The following is an 840-nucleotide window of genomic DNA, read 5'->3' on the forward strand; positions in this document are numbered from 1 at the left end:
GAAGTTGAGGAATGTTTGCTTTCAGTTCTGCACTCCGAACTGTTTCCACATTAAATAAATAAGAACAAAACTTCCTCTACATTGTCTACCTGAAGTACCCAACTTTCAGTTTAGCCCACCTTACAGGCCTGCAGATATGGTGTGCCGGATCAGTAGTTCTGACTGTGTGGTAACTTGGTAGTTACTAGTTAGTGGTGGTAGGTCAATAGGTTACAATGGAGAAGAATAGAGTTTTGCTTGTCGGACTCAAACCATTAAACACAATAGCAACATTTTTACTTTCTTTATTTGACCGTGCACATGGAGTTCATGTTCTAGGTATAGATTTGTATTTAGTGGATTATTTCTCTAATGTGAAAAATTATATATTTTCCAGTTTGTGTTATGATTTCTTGATTATGTCAATGTGTTCCTTGAATGGTTGACTGCACTGATCTGAAACTAAATGAATTGTATTTCTTTATTCGGGTTCAATGAGAAGAGTCAGGCCAGTCAGTAGAGTAAAGATAATAGAGGCAGCACTCTGATTGTGTAAAGTCCCTTTGTAATGAGTCTGGTGTCTGGAGAACGGGATGTATAAACCTGGACCGCCTCTGGAGATTCGTACAATGCCACACTTTCACTTTCATAAGACTATGAAGACGACATAAGAAAGAAAAGGAGCGGATGTGTAACAGGCTGCGCTGCCAAACATTGTTCGACTGCAATAGAAAACCCATAAAAACAGCAGAGCGGACTCATTCACTCTCTGACCACCTTTGGGTTTTATGTTGGGACGGTTATTATTTTTTAACTGACAAAAAAAAATAACTTGGGATAATGTTTTTCCGTTTTATTCTT

Source organism: Anarhichas minor, unplaced genomic scaffold, assembly GCF_050575085.1.
Source record: "Anarhichas minor isolate MPS153535 unplaced genomic scaffold, ASM5057508v1 ptg000014l, whole genome shotgun sequence".
NCBI lineage: Eukaryota > Metazoa > Chordata > Actinopteri > Perciformes > Anarhichadidae > Anarhichas > Anarhichas minor.